This window comes from Protobothrops mucrosquamatus, unplaced genomic scaffold, assembly GCF_001527695.2.
Source record: "Protobothrops mucrosquamatus isolate PMUCROS unplaced genomic scaffold, P.Mucros_1.0 scaffold270, whole genome shotgun sequence".
NCBI classification, from domain to species: domain Eukaryota; kingdom Metazoa; phylum Chordata; class Lepidosauria; order Squamata; family Viperidae; genus Protobothrops; species Protobothrops mucrosquamatus.
This window is the reverse complement of record NW_015386615.1, coordinates 1,482,218-1,501,886: the sequence shown is the minus strand read 5'-3', so window position 1 is coordinate 1,501,886 and position 19,669 is coordinate 1,482,218. Positions and strand designations below refer to the sequence as shown.

Here is a 19,669-nt window from a genome sequence, read left to right as displayed (position 1 = left end):
TCCCACTCCCAACCCACCTAAACGCCGCAGCATGATACTGTGGTCCACAGTATCAAAAGCCGCTGAGAGGTCCAAAAGAACTAGGACAGAGGAATAACCTCTGTCCCGGGCCCTCCAGAGATCATTGACCAACGTGACCAATGCCGTTTCCGTGCTGTACCCCGGCCTGAAGCCCGACTGGAGGGGGTCCAGATAATCTTAATAGATTGTAGCAACAATTTAAACAAGTATAATTTGTTTATTACTTTTAATCTTGAACTTCATATTCCTCACTTTATAAGGAAAATTTCATAGCTCTGAGATTTGTGCTTATATCCTGTTTAATGTTCCACCCAGTCATTTTTTTAAAGATAAATTTGATTAACAGTGACTTTAACACTAAGATTGGTTTGAGAGGCCTTGCTAACATTTATTCTTACAGATTATTTTCAATGAATTAACAGAATATACTTTTTATTGCAATGGCATCCTGTAACTTTTACTGAGTTGAGCAAGGTGATTTAATTTTTCATACTTTCAGCTTGTCATTGGGCATTCATCTTACTTTCAGTTTCTGGCTTCTTCAGAATTCAACCTCTTTTGGACTTAAGAGGATTCTTTACTCCTACCAAAATGTTGGCGTGTTTTGGGATCCCTTTTTGCATAGAAATCTGTTTTAATATCTGCACTTAATGCCCCAAGATACTCAGGGAAAATACTGGATAATCCATATAATTCCATTATTTTTAATTCTTGAAAACTTACATTACATGATCTCAGCTTTAAAATATTACACAAATCTGTTTTATGAGAAAAATAGACCTTTTATTGTTCTGAACTGATTCAATTGTAAGAAAACTTTTCAAAAACTGAGCGATCTTTTAAAAGCAAGTTTGATGTTACAAAGTGCTTCTTGACCTTTTACTTAATAGAAGCATTTGTTATTTAGTCTATTTGACCTAAAAGTTATTGCATCTTCCAATATTCCAGTTATTACAAGCTTTTGAGTAATTAAAACTGTGGCTGCTTAAACCAATGATCTTTTTTTTAATAGGAAGTTAAAGGAAGCTGATGAAACTGCATTCATTATTTATGTGGCTTCTGGAATAATGTATGTGAATGTCTTACAATAACAATAAAATATTATCTTATTATCTTTATCTTAATAAATGTTTACAGAGATCATAACCTGTGAGCTTACTCAAAACTAGAGAGATGGTTTAGCATTCTCCATTTTCATGTCCATTATTTTCATATCCTGCTGGCCTTTTGCAAGGCAATGAAGATCTGGATATGCTCCAAGGTCTGGGAGTTGGAAGGGTTACTAACTCATTGAAAAGTTTTGTTGACTGTCTTTAGCTTTTAACTTTTGTTTATATTTTTTCCTACTGCTTTAAAAATTAGCTACACAAGAGTTGCATGATTTATGAGCAACCATATGCACTGATTTATTTGTTATTTAAATGAACATCAAATGAATAAATAAGCAAGCAACCAGTTTTCCGGGAGGCCATTTTCAGTTAGGGATGTGTAAAACATCTCAGGTTGAACAGTTGACCTCAGAACTCCTGTCATAAGTATTCCAAACTTGAAATTAACAAGGTTTTTTTCTATGGCTGGAATAAAAGGCAAAAAATTACAAGTTAAAGAAGACTGAGTACTACAAATAAACATATTGTTTATTAGAGCTGTAAATATAAAGATAATAGTATTTTTTTTTAAAAAATGTAGATTTAAATACTATTCATTGAACTTTTTGATAATGTGCAGGAATTCTAAAAGGTTTTTTTGTTAACTGAAAAACGATAAATACCTGTGAAAAATTACACAAATTACAAAATATTAAGGAAGTCGGTTAAAAGACATGTAACGACGTTAACGTCATACATACCTGACGGTGGAGTAGACCTCACGTTTGTTTTCTTTTTTCGAGAAAAAATTTTTTTAAGGTACGGACTTTTGTGATTTTTGTTAAGTTGAAAATAGGGTGACCTTATGAGCTAATTTGGAACATTTGTGAGAAAATACTGCAAGGGTTTTGTTTTCTGCTCAATTCAGAAAAAATGAGATACATTGTTCTGTTTCTTGGTAAAAGCTCTTGTTCATACACAGTAAAACATTCCAGTCCAGAAGCAACTTTATTATCTTGTCTGCTATAATTGAATTTGTAAATGCTCTTTAAATCTTCCTAGTTATAGAATTCAACCTTCCCTTGAGGAACACAGAAAAATTCTGAGAAACGTCTGATTGATTTTACATAATATAGAGGGAGTGTATGTTTGCCAATTAAAGAGGTTGACAAATTGGGATGGCTCTGATTCCAAATGCTTTTTTTCAACCCCTGGAAATCTCACTGACCGCCATTGCCAAAACCCAGCAATATATTTTCCTGCTGTTTTGAATATGGAACCTCTAAAATAAGTGGTTGCATTTTTGGGTGTGTATAAGTTTTCAAGTCAGCTTTGACTCATGGAAATTGCCTGGACAAGTAATGCATTTTTTCTTGAGAAGATTTTGGGAAGTGCTTTGCCTTTGCCTTCTTCCTAGCACTGAGAAAGAATGATTGACTCAAAATTACCCCCCAAGCTTTGTGCCTAAGGCAGCATAGAACACAAGAGTCTCCTGGCTTGTAGATTAATATGGAGAATATCCATGTAGTGCCTGAGTTGACAATAACTTGATGTCACATAATTAATCAATCAGTAGCTTAAAACATCCCAAAATTCTCAGAAAATAAAAAAAATGTAGCTCTGCATATATGTCTACCCTATTCATTTCACTTTTGTTCCTTCCCTGCAGCCTTCACCCTTGAAGCAGAGTTGAAGACTACCCACCTAAAATGATATCAGATAAAACATTATTGCTGCCCCTTCTCTCTAAACAAGCAAGAATAATAAACCAAGAACTATATTTCTTGATTTTTGTGAGAGTTCCTGGTGTACATATAATGATAATGAAGTGCAGAGGAGAGGAGAGGAGAGCTGAATAGGGTTCTTTTGTTTTTGGTTTTTTTGCTACACCTGCTGGCAGGAAGGATCAAGCAGAAATGACAGGATATCCCTGCATGATGCTAAGCTTGAGAATTCTAACTTGGCCCTTGTTATCAACTCAGCAACAATATATCTCTTATGGAGTGGTTATTATTTTTTTTAAAAACTGAAGCTGTTTAATTTGCAACAACTAACTAATTTTAATCAGTATTCCAACAATAACCCTGTTCAAATTTTACCATTTAACATGGTCAATTCAGCATATGAGGAGTGGTCTCAGTTCCTAGTCCTATTGATCTCATCAACTGAGGAGAAAAATCTGATTATCGTCAGCGGGCAGTCTTGATGTATAAATACTTCCATATGTGCTGCAGGCTTGAGAGGGGAAGGTTCTAAATCAGGCATGTCAAACTCGTGACGTTGTGCGACGTATCGGAGCTTTTTTGCCATTGCCAGCAATGGGATGGGCGTGGCTCCGGTATGATGAAACCGGCCCGCGGGGCGGCAGTTTGACACCCCTGTTCTAAATCAAGTGGTTTGCAGAGAGCTAAGCTGAATGGGAAAGGTGAAGGCTTGCTCACTATTCCTCAACTGAGCAATACCCAGGAAACTCTGAGCAGGCATTTTGAATGTATTATGGAGTTAAGAACTGCATAGATTAATAGAACTATGGCCAATCAAAGCCCAGCATTCTGACTCATGGTAGCCAAATAGATTCCTGTGACAAATGTAGGACATAATCATGCCCCCATCAATCTAATTCCCCATCAAGCTTAAGTAGAGGTCAATGGCCATCTCCACATCTCCTGACAGTGTCTCTCCCATTTATTTATGTACATAAAGAAGCTCCCCACCCCTGTCCTGAATTCCCTACTTAGTTTCAATGGACAATTCTAACATTATGAAAGAAGGTATCTTCCTATTCACATTTCTCATACTGCATATGATTTCATAAGTCTCTATCACTGTTCTTTGGCTATTAAAATATTTAATTTCTCAAATTATCTCAAGCAATGTGATTTATAGGGAAATTGCTGCCATCCCTTCATCATTTGGGATGCCCTTTTTAGCACTTTAGCACTTTTGTCAGTTACCTTTTCAAGATGTACGGATCAGAAGGAAATACTGGTTTAAGCAGTCAGTATCCTAACTCCAACTTGAATAATCCAGCTTTTACATAATATTGGAGAAAAGATGAGGATAGTAGCACAGTGGAATGGCTTCAACTGAGAAAGAGATGGGGGCAGTGTGTTCACTCCCCTAAATCAATCAACTGGGTTCTTTTTGGCTTCTCTGTCTCCACCACCATTTGGCTACCATTCCCCATGACTCTTACTGAGGAAGAAGTGAACTGTGTTAAGAATGATATTACAGCACAGCTTTTAGAAATGAGGGCCAGAATTTCCCTCTCCATCTTTTCTGCACTGATAATCAAACAAAAATCAACCAACTAATATGCATAAATATGATAATGTGGTTTTCACTACAAAATCAAACAAATGAAATATCCAATTACAGTGTTACAAAGAACAACAGTAGAATATATAAATTAAATTAAGTCCCATGAGCAGAAAGTCTTTTTTTTTAGAACTCTTGGCACCACATCTAAGAAATGTTAAGCTTTTGGTGTATACAAATAATTAACAAAGTATAAATTAATAACTTGTTGATACAAAAGGAAAAATGAATAAGTAAATGCATTCCTAATGAAATTATGGCTTCTAACTGATTCAGATATCAGGCACCAAAACAGCTTTAGGATTCTTCTTTAACCCAATTAAATGGAAATGCTATTGAGAGTAAATTTGTAATACTTCTCCCATATAGAAACACTGTAGCAGAAAGCAAAGTATTAAAAACTATTTTATAATCACACATACTTAAATAATGTGAATAAAGCTCTCAAATATTGGTCTTTTAAAATTTTAACATTAACATGAAGATACTGGATTAAACACAGAGAAACAGCAATTTCTAATCTTACACCAAGAATGAAACAAACAGCATGATTGGCCCAAAGTTACGGGCCAACACTTTTCTTTTATTAATGTACCAGCTTTGGGGAATAATTTTCAAATCAACATGTATGTTTGTAACAGAATAATTAAAGTTTACATTAGTTGATAAGAAATCAAAATCATTAGACTGGTGCTAGACTCGTGGAATTTTGGATGTAGTTTTTTTTAAACAGCTAACTGTTTAAAAGCTAACTACTTCATGATATGTTCTGCTCTCCTTTGCATCTTCTTTCATTTTAAAATATTCAGCTCTGTATCACTGAGAAGTTTGTTCATTGTTTGAACAGAAAAAAGACTAAGACTGGCTCTGGACTTTACCTTTATGGTTATTTAGATTTTTATCAAAACAATCCTTTCTCTCCACAAAAAGACATCTTTTATAACCTGGAAAAACTTAATAAATTTACAACTCCCTTTCCTTCATTTATACACAATTAAGTATTGCCCTGAAATGCCTTTTGCTAGACAGTGTGATTATCTAGCACTTCTGAAATTATCTAGTTTTATACATGGAAGACAAATTCTATACTGAATTAAAAAAAATAGGTCAGTGTGTACTACATGATATCTTAGAATAAATGAGACCCCAGAGAATGTATTACAAAAGATCAATTTTTATTATAATAGTATTGGCTTTGGTAGGTGTAAAAAGCACAGCTCTTTCCTTTAATGGTAAGCAGAATAATAAATGTATTCAGAATGACCCTGTTATTTTATTAATGACTACTGATTATATCCTTTGTTTAATAATGTTGATAAATAAAGAAAGGAAAGAGCAATACTAAAATGTGTAATGAGGGGACAGCTCTTCCAACAGAGAGAAACCATTATCAGTATTAAATATAAGCTTCAAAAAAGGCAGAATTGCTATACAGTTCTGGCATGGAAAGAAAAAACATAAATATCAATGTTTTTAGTCTAGTTAAATGAAAAATTGACAAATGACAGAAATGTTTCTGTTCCCACTTCACATTTCAGGGAAACTCAGTCAAAAAGGTATATTGGCTTTGCCAAGCAGAGCTCCTGATTAAAAACGCTAAGATGATATTCATATACTGTACATATTCCCTTTAAAAAAGAGAAACTCTTTTCCTCTCAAATAATTCCAGAGGGTTATTACCATCGCCCAGGAGATTATTGGCTGCCCTTGCCTTCTTCCCTCCGGACAAACTGTACAGTTCCCGCTGTCTTAGGAAAGCTCAAAACATTCTTAAAGACTCATCTCATCCCGGAGATTCTTTTTTTTGAACTATTACCATCTGGCAGACAGTATAGGACAATAAAAACAAATACAAATAGGCTGAAAAATAGTTTTTTATCCCAGAGCTGTAACCATATTAAATACTACTGTATAGTGCAACATTGAAGTGCAATATTAGGGGCAGTGCAATGGTGAATAGAATGTAAAGGATGTATATATATAATATGTTTTTATTTGTGGTTTTTACTTGTGTGTAGTGTGCACTGTGGACAGCACTTAATTTTGTTTAACTAAACGAATGACAGTTAAGCTATTCTATTCTATTCTATTCTGTTTCCAACTTTAAAATGGAAATTCTGTCTTAAGAGTTACAGATGGTCCTCGACTTACAACAGTTCATTTAGTGACCATTCAAAGTTTCAACGGCATTGAAAAAAATGATTTATGACCATTTTTCACACATATGACCTTTCCAGCATCCCCATAATCATGTGATCAAAATTCAGATGCTTGCAAACTGGTTCATATTTATGACAGTTGCTGCGTCCCAAGATCATGTGATCATCACCTTTTGAGACTTCTGACAAGCAAAGACACTGGGGAAGCAAGATTCACTTAACGACAGGGTTACTAAATGAACAACTGCAGTGATTCCCTTAACAACTGAGGCAAGAAAGGTAGTAAAATGGGGCAAAATTCACTTAACAAATGTCTCACTTAACAACAGAAATTTTGGGCTCAATTGTGATTGTAAGTTGAGGACATGGAATATGGTGAAAAAAATTTTTTCCTCTGCAGGTTAAGAAAATAACTCTGAATTTAAGATGGTATTTCCTACCAGGGATAAAATCAGGCAGATTAAACAGAAAAGTTAAAATATTGTGAAATATCCCCCCAAAATACTGATATTTGGCTCAAAAGGCACCAGATTTAACTATGACTGAAAAGAAAAACATGTGGATAATAGATGTGGCAAAATAAAAGTAAAAAAGTTGGATAAGATCACGAAGTATCAAGATCTGAAAATCAAAGTTGAAAGATTACGGCATAAATCAGCCATAGTGGCTCCAGTGGTTGTCAGCACACTTGGTATCATGCCAAAAAATCTTGGATGGCACTTAGAAAATCTGGGCATTCACAAAATTTCCATCTGTCAATTATAAAAACCACACTACTTGCATCTGCACATAGTCTATCCCAATACATGGCAAATGTCTCTGACTCTCTGCCTAATTTTTTTTTATTTTGACCGATGAAGCTTCCTGGATGGGAAGTGAAACATCTCAGTTTAACAAATTTTGGTCCAGTTGCCATGATTCAACCTTTTTGATACTTTTGGCCTGAATGACTGAGTCTTCATTGACATGTTGAGGAGGAAGAGTTTCCAACTAAGCAATCAAGTGCCACTGAATGTAATACAACCATAAAATCACAACTGACCCCCCCAAAAAAAAAGATTGAGGGGGGGGTAATCTCATGCACATGCACTCAACACAACTCAAGATACCCCAGAATATTTAACCTAGTATCTCCAAATTTCTTTGAGTTCCTGGCTAAATGATAACAGGGAAATCAACATCATTTTTCAATACTTTTTAAATACCAGATTTGAAATATATGTATAGAATGGGATATTTTGCGTTATGTACTAATTGGAGGGAATTCTTTACAACTGACGTATGGTGCTATCCTGAATTGTCTGTAGAAATTAGCAGGTGATTAAATTTCATAATAATACATACATCAATACACAGAGTTTTGTCACAAAGTAAGACATTGAGTAGTTTGTTTACCTCTCTGGAACTGGGAGCTTGGGGCAAAGCTTAGCAGCGTTTAAATGTGTAGTGTATTCAGATGGCTTTAACTCATAACTACATAAAGCAGAACCTGTTTAAAGCATAAAAAAACAAAATAGGACATTACTTGATGAAGAGAGATAAAGCACATCCATTAACACAAAAAATACAATATTGATCGTAGTATTCCATGCTGCAATAGAAAATGCCATGCACAATATAGATTTTCTGAGAGCGATGTTGTACTTAGGTAAATAAGGAAATGCTATGTTTTTAGAAATAAACTGATCTCAAATAATTAGGTATTCAAATTCATATTCAATTTAATTTATATTTAAATAATTACAACAAAAACTTTAGGAACTATCTGGAACAGGATCACCACAAGGACAGTTCCTTGCAAGGACCAACCATTATGATACAAGAAAAAGTTCTTATCAAAATAGGAGATCTTCACACAGAATGGATTATTCATCACTCATTTTACAACTACCACATGGAACAGTCATCTTGCAGAAAGCCTTACAAGCAGCCCTCATATGATTAATATAATACTGTATGAATATGAGAAGTGAATGGGTAGGTGGAAAAGTTATTTTTGAATTTAGCATGATTTTTACATGGATAATAAATGGTGCCAAGAAAGAGAAGTTCATGAAATAAGGAACAGACATATGTGTACATTTTCAATAATCAAGGCCTGTTTTAATAAACCAAACCAATGAGAAAGTCTGTGATTCTGGAATGTTGCCTTTTTCTACCTGTATTTGTCTCTTCTGCTACAAGTTTTAGAAGTAAACCAACATTTTTCTCCTGAATATTATCATCTAGTGTCTAAACTAAACTAACTTATTTATATAGCTTTTAACATGATATCAATGGATGCAGTAGACTTTCCCAAGCTGATACTTTTTATTTTATAAGGAAGATGGTTAGAAACCTATTTAATTTGTCAGAGAACTCATAGCCCATCAGAACCTTTGTTAGCACTGCACATCTTAATAGCATTCCTTCTGTCATTTTTGTAGGCTTAAGGAAACTGTGCTGATTTTAAGACAATTCTAATTTTGGGAACCAAAGAACTAAAACATGCATTCTTGGCTCCGGATGGTACACTTTTTCCCCACATTTAGAGACAACTGATTTTTTCCCCCCTCTAATAAAGCTTTTAGTACTTCCCCCACCCCAATAGTTTATGTTTCCAAATAGTAAGAACAAACCCAAACTTTCCCTCCTTTGGGGAAGTTTTCTTTTGTATTTATATGAACCATTGCATTCTTTATAAAAATTAGATTTACAAGTGTGTTTAGGATATATCCAAGAATAAACAACACACACATTATCTATGGAGCTCTGCATGTCATGAGAAGACAGGTATTATGTTAGTAACTTCAAATGAGCCTTATGGAGCTTTGAAAACTAATATTGATATAGAAAGAATTAATAAATGAATCTTCAAACAGTAACTTTTTGCTATCATTCTTTCAAGATAAATCTCTAGTAGAATTCATTCCACGGTCATTATTTATATTTCCCTACGATAGCATACTTGATCTTGCAAAGCTTTATATTTGTATTTGTATCATTTAAAACTTCTTGTTCTGAAGTGAGCAAATCAAAACACAAGCCTTCCATTGCATGTTCACAATAACACTTTGCTAAGGAAAAATGATAGTTATAACCAGTGAAAATTTCACTTGTAAGTTAATAGTCATTTCAAAAATTTTTTCAGTCTTTATAAAAAACAAAAAAATTCTTTGTTTTATTTTTTGACTACCACTTTTTAAAAGACAGTCAGCGATGTAAACACAATTCATGAAGAAAGATAGTCTCACTTCCAGAAGTCAGGCACAAAAGATTATTTCAAGGTTTTTTTCCAAGCCATTTTATAGTCTGTAAAAGTGGATATGACATCCACTTATGTCAGCTGCAGATAATTCTACACTGCAAAGGTCACTCCAAAAGCATCCACTCAAAAACCTACTCAACCGTGAAATATAAAACCAAACCCCTATATATATTTTTCAAAACTGCATTTCAACTGAAGTAGTAATGTTCGGCTGCTTCTAGCAAATGTTTGAGAGTTTTATGAAGCCAATTTTCCACAGAAATCTCGATCACCAGTCCTACGCTACTTTACCATTCCTCATTTCCTTTGAATATTGTTAAAATTACTTCCTTCATACATGACCTACCTAGAATTGGAGATGAAAGCTGTTACCTCCAAGAGCTAGTGTGTTATAATCCTTTTCTGACACTTACTCTCTATTTTTTAATGAATTCGTATCCTGATTCATCTCAAATTGGATCCTACTCTGTGTAGAAAATATAAAGTTAACTCTTTGATAAATATGAATACTAAATCATCTTTACATATTTAGCTGGATTTACATGGGGCTACCAAGGTTCTATTAATATTGCATTTCTAACTGATACAATCACTTGAACTATAAATTAGTGGAATTCTGCAGCTTTTACATATGGGAAGCTGAGTAAAATGAAAAATACACACTAAAAACAATTCAATCAACATATATACTAAAAATGAAGATGTTTTATAAAAATGGGGAGAAACAAAAATATATTCATTCAATTTTTACCTAGAGAGGGCCTGTAGTTAGATATAGGCCTTCAACAGATTTCTGAAACAAGTACAAGAGATTGTTGCAGAATCTCAAGGGAGATAATATCTTTCATTTGATATTAGTCTTAGAAAGCATTCTCAACTAATAAATACAAATTTAACTCCAATTGTGATCATGAATAAACATGATCTAGATTGAGAATTCATAACTCCTTCATATATATCTGGAACAAAATAAATATACCCGAGATATTGAATTTCACTGATTTATTTTTATAATATTTTCATATTTTTATTCCTTTATATTATTTAATATAAATGTATGAAGTTATTAAATCATATTCTTTCATTCTTTATGATTCTCACTGTATAAGTTACATTTCCTAATGTAATTTTCTATATTTCAAGGCTTATCCTTGTCATTCATTTTTGCTTTGGCTATAAGGTGGAATACGGAATTTCAAGGTTCAGGTCCTTTTAGATTCAACTTAAGGATTATTATTTAAGTATTTAAGCCACAAGATAATTCAAGAAAACAAGGTTGGGGATACTTGGACATGTTCGTCAAAGCCACATTTTTACCATCTAACAGCCACACAGATGCAGTTTTTCAAAGCTAACCATAGCTAACTTCCCTTAGTTTTTTCTCCTGACAGAAACATTTGACTAAGGATCCAACCATTAAATTATTATTTCTCTGTAGTGTTCCAGTTTTTTGGATTGTACAATTACAACTAGTTTCCTACATTGGATTTTATAATTATAATTTTAACCACTTTCCAAATGACTCCTGAGCTGAGGAGGAAGAGAAGAAAGGGAGAAAGGATGTGACTGCAGTACTGCAGTAATTCTGTTGATCTTATATAGCGGTTAGATCTGAGTTAAGATCTGTACTTGAATTACTAACATCTTAATGGAACAAGTGTAGGTTTTAACTAACAACTACTGTAAGTACATAAAGAATTGTAACTACAGTGGGGGAAACTATTTGGGTGAAAGCTGACCTTGAATCACATTTCAACTCATTTTTTCTATTGCAAAATACAAGAAGTTTCACTAGATGGCTTCAAAGAACATTTATTAAATTGACGCATTCCAATTTAAAGATTAAATGGATTTATAAATTACATATATTCTTGATGTTGATCATGAATTTACACACAAAGATAACTTTTAGATAAACTTGCAGAAATTGATGGAATAGTGCACTGACAGAAGATAAAAAGGAATAAACATTTTTTTTGAACTTATTCGTTGGTCACAGAAAGAAGTTAATAAAGAGGGTTGAAGATTGAGAATGTGGTAAGAAGGTAACAACAGAAGTATTACAAGAGGCAAAGATTCATAATTGATTATAAAATGGGATAATTAGAAAGTAGCAATGGCTGGTTACAGTGGTAGAACAAGAAAATATTGCCCATGGAAAGTATTTTTACCATTTGCAAGAAGAGGGGAAAAAACAATGTCAAGGGACAAAAAAGAGAATTGAAGGCCCATGAGTGAAAGGGCCAAAAAAACAGGAAAAAACAGTAGAAATATTAAAGATTTAGCAAGAACAAAGACTTTTTATATATTAAATAAATTTTCAGAATAAATTTAACATTTGCACAAAGAGAAAAAGTGTCATGGGATATCCTCCTAAGGTTTTTGCACAAGAGAATGAGAGATGCTATTCTAAAGCAGCAGACTGAGACACAATCAACTGTAGAAGGGAAGAAAATGCAAATATTTGAAAATATTTTCCCTATAATGTTAAAAAAAGGAAATAATTCACATTTCTTGCAAAAGAACTAAGTACCAAGAACATTAAACATTAAATATACATGGAGAATTCAGTTAGCGTTGTAAGACTTTTGATGACAAAAGAAATAACTACTAGGGACAATAACAGAAGCTTCTTTATGTGAAAATGGATAGAAATCACAACTGGGGAAAAAATAAAAGAATTATGACAAATCCACAAAACCACTCCAAGAAGACAAGCTGAGGAAGTTAAACAAAATCAAATAACAATTATAACATTTAGATTCATTGGATATGGAAAATTTTCAAAAGAAAATAAAAATGTCAAAATTATTTTGAAAAAGGCAAACAAACTAAGAAAACCTTTGGTATAGCAACTCAGAAAAAAGAGAGAAAGACGATAACAGAAAAAGAAAGGGAATAAATTGCTACATACATATTTTACATGTTTTGGCCAGTCACTCTCTCTCAACCATCTCACAAAATAGGGGAGGAAAGAGTATTGCGTGTCTTCGTGACCTTGAATTATTTATAAAAAATAATAATGGTGGGAAATAAATAAAAATAATAATCAGAAATAATAGAAGCTGCAGAATTTTTCAAAGAAGTATATTCTTTGAAAATATACAAGAAAATAATTAAGAATAATAAGAAACAGAATATAGCAGTAATAATTTTAGATGCGGGAAAAGGCCGTTAACAACCTGAGATGGTGTAGTAGAAATTTGCAGGATTGGTAAAGAACAATTGATTTAATTTAATTAATTGTTGAGGAAACTAAGGATAAGATTCAAAATCTTGCAAATCTTAAAAGAAAGGCAAACCAGCTTTCCCTAATCTTAATCTGTACAGCAGACATGTTGTGAATTTTAAAAATATTTGAATTAAAACTACAAATATATTTATTAGGAATGATTCCAAAAGGTATACATGAAAAATATCACAACCTATAGAAATATATGCTGACAATGGCAAGAATCAATTCCGCATAACACTGGAAAAGAGAAAATGTGAGACCAAAATTGCAAAATATGTAGCAGTTGACAGTAAAAGGTTTTTGAGTTAAGTTGCTATTTCAACTTGTGATATTCTTAGTACAAAACCATATAGTGCTTCAAACAATTCCTTCATACTGAATTAGGCTTGTTTTGCAAATTGCTGCACAAATATTACATGCTTCTTACTGGAAAGATTGTCTGATCTTCATATTGGAAGAATAACTAAGTTGAGGAAGTATGCTTCAATATTTAGAATCTTAAAAGTAAACCTGATATAGAATTCAATTCAAATTGGAAACCATTCCTCAACAATGCACCACAACCTGACTTTTCCCCCAGGTGTTTGGGTCCAGTTGAGGGAAGTGAGGGGCACATGACATGGATTTTGTAACTTGTTAAATACTTTGTATTTTAATTTAACTTATTTTTCTCTCTTATAAAATGGTATATTCAATTATTCAACAAATATGCTAGAAAATTATATTTTAATTCCTTATTTTTTTTCTTTTTTCTTTGTTTATATATCATCTTTAATATATCTAATAAGAAAAAGAATTGAAACTTTTATTTCACTAAAACCCTGATACACGATATTTTAAGGTGCTGTAGCAAATGAAAAAAAGACCTACAATAAAAATACTGATTAAAAGCTAAAATAAAAACACACCAAAGTAACTGTTAAAAATAATTTATAAGCAAAAGTATTCCAGTGTCACATGAACTGTATAGCAAAACACTGTTATTTTTCTCTAAAATGGGAAAAGTTGCAAACTGATTTGTGTACTTTCTGAGAAGCTGTAAATGTAGATGTGTTGCAAAAGGAATGGAAACTGAGGCATGACGTTAGTGACACAGTAGTGGGACTGTATAGAATATATCTGCACTTACAATTTTGTGTAAAATATTACTGTAGTCCTCTTTTAGGTTTTCTAAAGTTTTCTATATCAAAGATACTCACAAAAATCAAAAGGGGGATTTTCATAGAGCTCTGTGTGCTGCTTCTTGATTTTCTGAGTCATGCTTTTATTACTTTCTTCAGACAATTAGTGACTGGCCAAGTATACCATTAAAAGATAGCTGGAGGGCTTCCGGTTTGCCATTGTGGTGCAGGCGGATGCATGGAGGCGAGCTCCGTCTTCAGCATCCGGTTTTATCCTGCTGGGAGCCCTGGAAAGATTCAAAAGTCGCCCTGTAGGGGCGACGAGCAAGGAGAGGACCCCCGCTTGATCATAGAAGGGCGGCAGCCCTTCCACTTGATCCGGGGCAGCTCTCCAAACCGACAGGGAAAAGACCGGCCATAGCAATACAGCTCGTCATTAAGCTGCTGACAGCCGAAGTCAAAACTACAACCAAGCACCTTTAAAGCAAGGCGGATGAAACTGGGTGAGATCTTATTTTCTCTTTAAGACTTTAAATATTTTTCCTGCAGAATCTGCCCAAAGTATTTCTCCCCCTGTGAGGAGAGAGAGAAGGGAATTCTTACCCCACCCTCTAAGAACAGCGGCGATTGACTACCTAGGGAAAAAGAGCAATTATAAGAACAATTCTAATTTAATTGGATGCACATACCTTTGAAGTTTGGAAACTAAAAGTTTTCCTATTCTTACTGGAGATATTGGCTTTTAATTAAAAAGAAAAATTGAAAAACTATTATTAAAACTCGGGACTTAAAAAGATTTAAACTGCATTGGTGACATCTTGTGGTGAAATATGCTATTACAATTTGTTATTGACTAAAAGAGACTTGGCTGGAAGCCCAGAAATTAGAAAAAAAACCCTCTTGACCTTGACATACCACTTGTGAGAAACATAACTGTAAAGAAGGAACTGCAAGGCAGTTTATCTGGCCTGTTTGAACTATGAAGATAAACCTTTACTGACTTTCAGAATTATATGTGGGAAACTGTTTTCCTATTTCTTTACATGAGAAGTGTTTGTTACTACACGAGATGATGGAATACTTTGGACTATAAATTCTTACATGCCAAACAATTTTCACTATAAGACTATCCGCAACACATGAAATAGATGTCACACATCTAGCTACAAAAACTGTTTTTAACATTTGATTTTAAAATCCTTAATTTAATACATTATCAAGAGAATATGGATGAAGATCAGGAAAAAAATCCTTTCTATGTTGAAATCAATACATGAAACCATTCTTTCAGCATGTAACAAAACAAGGGGCAACATAAAGGAACAAGATACCAGCTTAAATATACACACCCAGATTTTGACTACAACCAAAGACCCAACAATGCAGAAAGCAACAGGAGAAATGGAACAACTAAATATTAAGACAGAGGACCCAGCTGACCAACAGATCCAGCCAACAGATCCAGCCAACAAAAGAGAGTGACAACATTGAAAATGGAAAGGTTTTTTTTTCATAAATCAGAAGAAACTTGAGGAAAAGGAAGAACAGACTGAATGGAAGATAAACTTATTAGGACAACTGTGGAAAACTGGAATAATGGGGAGGTGATCAAAGAAATATAAAGGGGCTAGTTCTTCCAAAAAACTTGTAATAATATCAAATAATATACACAATAATAGAGGGAGAACTGTTTGATGAATTAAAAGTACTGACATGGATAGTTAATTGGCAAAGGAAAAAAGCCAGAGTAAGGCTGAAAGAAACTAGGGTTTTGATTTATTAGGGGGGATTTTATACTATTGATTAGAAGGTTAAAGATGGTCGAATATAGATAATTTTTTAGAAAATAAAGTAATATTATAACTGAATAGGTAAGATGTGTAATAAGGTTAATAGATTTTTGGTTTAATATGGTGAAAAAAAGAGAATTTTTAAAAAATAGAATAAGATTATATGCAAATAGATAAGATGTATATTTAGAATATTAGATTTTGTTATAAAAAGGGGGAAATGTAGAAGTTGAGATAAGGGAAACTCTAGTTACCTAAATCTTAGAAACTATAACATACCAAATGTTAAGTTGAATATTGAGGGGAAATTAAAGCCTGGGGAAAAAGCTACAACAGGACATTGATGTATATAAGATTGAATGTAAACACAATTAAGATATGTACAAGTTAAAAATTATTGATAAATGTAACAAAGATGGTTTTACTTAGTTGATAACAATAAAAATTATATTAATTCAATATGAGATGGTAGATATTAAGGGATAAAGAGAGGAAATATCTGATGTTGTAATTTGAGATTTGTGTTAAAAAATTATGTATTTTTTGGAATCATTGATTACCCAGTCGCCACATTGCTTTTTAAATGTTTAATTGTAAAATTAGAAAATCAATAAAATATTATAAAAAAAGGTAGCTGGACAGGCTACAGCTTGTTCAAATCATGATATGGCCACAAACCAATCTTGTTCAAACCATAGTATCTGATCCTAGTTTGTAGCTAACCAAATTTCTGCAAAGCAGTGTATCCAGTTTGAATGTTAGAGCTGTGGTCATTTGTAATGAATTAAACCAGGAAAAGAAGCAAAGGGATTGGAAACAAAAAAAAAAAGCCAGCAGTCCTTTGCATGGCACCACAATATCTGTGCCTTTCTAAAATATATTTTCTATATATGAAAGAGTGCAATTACAGACCCCAAATGAGTTTTCCGATTTCTAGAAGGCAGAATGTACCAAGGCTGATCACATTTAAACACAAAAAGAGATCACTCCAGCTCACAATCCCTCTGAGCCACACTTGGAGAGCCCCCAAATTAATTAATAAAATTATTTTTGTCATTAAAATTCAATTAAGGAATCTTCTCCCATAATAATAATAACTTTCTTTTTTCTTATTACTACCATTTTGTTCTTCTGTCTAGCATTTGCATCTAATATGCTTACTTTGAGGACAAGCAGCTGCTCCTGTAGGTGAAAAGAGATTAGAACTGTCTTTTCGGATAAAATCTAATGCTCTGGATTAAGAAGATGATGCTAATTTAAAAGCCTTAATGGGGTGGTGCAACAGAATTAAACTTCAGAGATGCACAAAATAAGCTTTTAAAGGTATGACAAATTTACACTATCAAACTCTAGAATTAGTATTAGAAATATAGCTTGTTTAATCTCCTGAAGTTTATCTGAAGAGGCCAAACTGTTTCCATTTCTATAAGCAAAATTAAAGTTAACCGTTTTTCCAGATTTGTGTTTTATTTAACATACTCCAATGCTAATACTTAGCACACTTGTCATGTAATAAGTGTCAATGACTGCAGTGACTACTTCAACAGGTTTTGTGTAGGAAAGAACTGGGAGAGCTATAGATGCCATCTTCAGCTTGCAGAGAAAGGACAGGGTATAAATCTAATAAATACAAATATATAATCCCGTTTTCTCATCAAAATGATCTTTGCTGGAACAATTTTTGGACCATCAGTCTTTTTACAAAGTGTAACATCAAAGAACCAGTGCAGACCTTCAGAACAAAAACTTTTGTAACAAAAACAAAAACATTGTAACAACATTGTTACTGTGGTTGGTGTGGGCTTGTCACCCAACTAAGGAAAATTTAATTAATTTTGTGAGCTTTAATTCCTCTAGTTCAATTAAATCTATAACATTTCAATATGAAAAGAGAGCTCTTAAGAAAAACAGCATCATTTTGTTTTGTTTTTACGATTTTGTTTTTTTATAAGATCAAATATATTTGCAGCTATTGTAGAAGAAGTATTTCATTCTGAGAAAAATGAAAGCCTGTTTAAACACAATGCATGATGGTTGCTTTTTGATGTGTTGTTAATTACTTCCAAATAATTCTTTAGTAAAACGAGAAATAAAATTGTTTTCATCTTACCATTAATATCTGCAAATTTCTGAACATCAGCCAGAGTTTTCAACTCACTACGTGGGCATGCTGATACACAGAGAGCAATGGACTTGATCTTCCGATGTACTAAATCTACATTGCATGGCTCCAGAAAAAATACAAACCTTAAGGAAAAAATACACATACATGTTAATTTAGATAGAGCCTAAAATAGAATTTTCAAGCAATAAAAATTAAATCTACTAGTAAATAAACTTTATCTCTGTAGAAGTAAAGGCACTATATAATATAGCATTTATGTAGTTATGCACTTCCAATTAAGATTAAAATTGTTCCTCTCTGTAATGATGATGGATGCTAAGTATCTATATTTAGTATTAGGGAATCACCACAAAGAAAACCATTAAAATTCATGGGACATCTGCCCAGATACAACATGCCTTTCTGAGTGGTCAGCATTTTTTTCTAATTACATCTGACTAACTGCACTATTCCTAAAATGCATTTCTAGGTAATGAACCACAAAGTTTGATGCCTATGTACAATCTTAAGTTGGCTATATTTTTGCTAACCACGCTGTATTTTCCTTTGAATGGACTCAATAAGAGTTAAATTCAGGGAACAAGTAATCAAGCATTGAAAAAAAGTCTGCTAGAATATGTGATTTATTTTATCTTATCCAGAAAAATAGCAATATTATTCACTGTTACAAAATAGTCCCAACATATTAACATCTGGACGCGTCACCATTTCCACTTTTGAACATAATGCAATTTCACATCAAAGCCTGCAGAATAATCATACTATATATTGCCATCCCGCCTTGATTTACCAACTTTAACAAAGGTCCTGACCATCAAGTTACATCACTATCATGTACTCTGAGGCAGTTAAGGAGCAACAATCTTTAAATGTAATCTTCACAACAAAAAATATTGCTTATCTTCGTTCATAGGTTTTGAGAAACTAAGAGCCTACTATATTCTGAATGTGACCTTTAAATTCATATTATATATGAATTTATATACTGGATGATGTCATTCGCATCCCACTCATGCCAGAAGCATTGAGGTGTTTCCAGGTTGAAAGGATTGGGCAGTGATATCACCACTGCCCAGGGAATGGCCAGTTGGGGCTTCCTTTCATTTCCCCGGCAGGAGCTGGAGCGAAGGGCAGGAGCTCACACCACCCCATGGCAGCACTTGGGTCTCGAACGTGGGCTTGCTGCTTCTTAACCCAGCATCCTACCCACACGAGCCACTGTGGTCCTTTCCAGTGAACATTACCTCTATAAAGTTATAAGAATATCAGGTTATGAATCATCATTCAAAGGCAAGGGCTTACTATGGAAGTCAAAAGTTAGAAACTTCAAATGTGAATTAACTGAAATGTCTCACACATTTATTTTTCCTATTTTAAAGGTATAATGAATAGTAAGGGTAAAGCCTCCACTCAGTAGGGATGCAAAATTAATAATCAGTAATTTTAAGCAGATTGGTTCCCACTCCTAAACTCCATATCCTTTCCTATGATTAACCTTGTCCTTAGGACCCTAGATGAAGCAGCAAATATTATATTAGACTTTACGATCCCTCTTTTTGTTACAG

At 33.4% G+C, this 19,669-nt stretch overlaps 1 long non-coding RNA gene across 1 annotated transcript in view; it reads right to left on the bottom strand.

The window, feature by feature from the left end:
* LOC107286309 overlaps window positions 1-18,220 on the bottom strand; it is a 23,465-nt gene extending 5,245 nt beyond the window's left edge. Inside the window, exons 1-2 of the long non-coding RNA XR_001548855.1 lie at window positions 18,090-18,220; window positions 7,982-8,075 (exon numbers count right to left, since the gene is read on the bottom strand). This is a non-coding gene — a long non-coding RNA (uncharacterized LOC107286309). The remainder of the gene's footprint in view (window positions 1-7,981; window positions 8,076-18,089) is intronic.
* Between the last annotated feature and the right edge of the window lie 1,449 nt (window positions 18,221-19,669).